Source organism: Odontomachus brunneus, unplaced genomic scaffold, assembly GCF_010583005.1.
Source record: "Odontomachus brunneus isolate Ranch 3 - 2012 unplaced genomic scaffold, Obru_v1 Obru_scaffold_233, whole genome shotgun sequence".
NCBI lineage: Eukaryota > Metazoa > Arthropoda > Insecta > Hymenoptera > Formicidae > Odontomachus > Odontomachus brunneus.
This window is the reverse complement of record NW_022639683.1, coordinates 374814-375361: the sequence shown is the minus strand read 5'-3', so window position 1 is coordinate 375361 and position 548 is coordinate 374814.

Here is a 548-nt window from a genome sequence, read left to right as displayed (position 1 = left end):
CAGGCATTTCCATTTCTTTAAGAGTACTGACTAGCTCAATCTTTAGAAAAATGTACAAAAAGACGCAACTAATAAAAAATAAAAAAACTGTTTCTTAATTTATTTATAAGGTTTGAATTTTTTTGTTTGGATTAAGAAAATGTGAATGGAGTATCCATTAATAAAAACTTATAATTTTTTGAATTAGATCATTCTTGCATAACAATGACCAATTGAAATTTCGACTCGGCAGGCTTCCTTCTCATCGGATTATTTCTTGATAATACATTAAACTGATATATTTTAACATGTCATATTTATATGCTCTGTATATGCTTTTTTATGCTCTATATATTTTTTATATATACCCATATATCTCTATATATATTTTATATATACCCATACGAGTATATCTCTATATATATTTTATATATACTCATATTTTATATATACCATATCTCTATATATTTTATATATACTCAATGTATATATAAATACTATTTGAAAAATATATTTTATAACTTATTATGTCGTATTATATACGACATACTATCTCTTCGGAGATATTT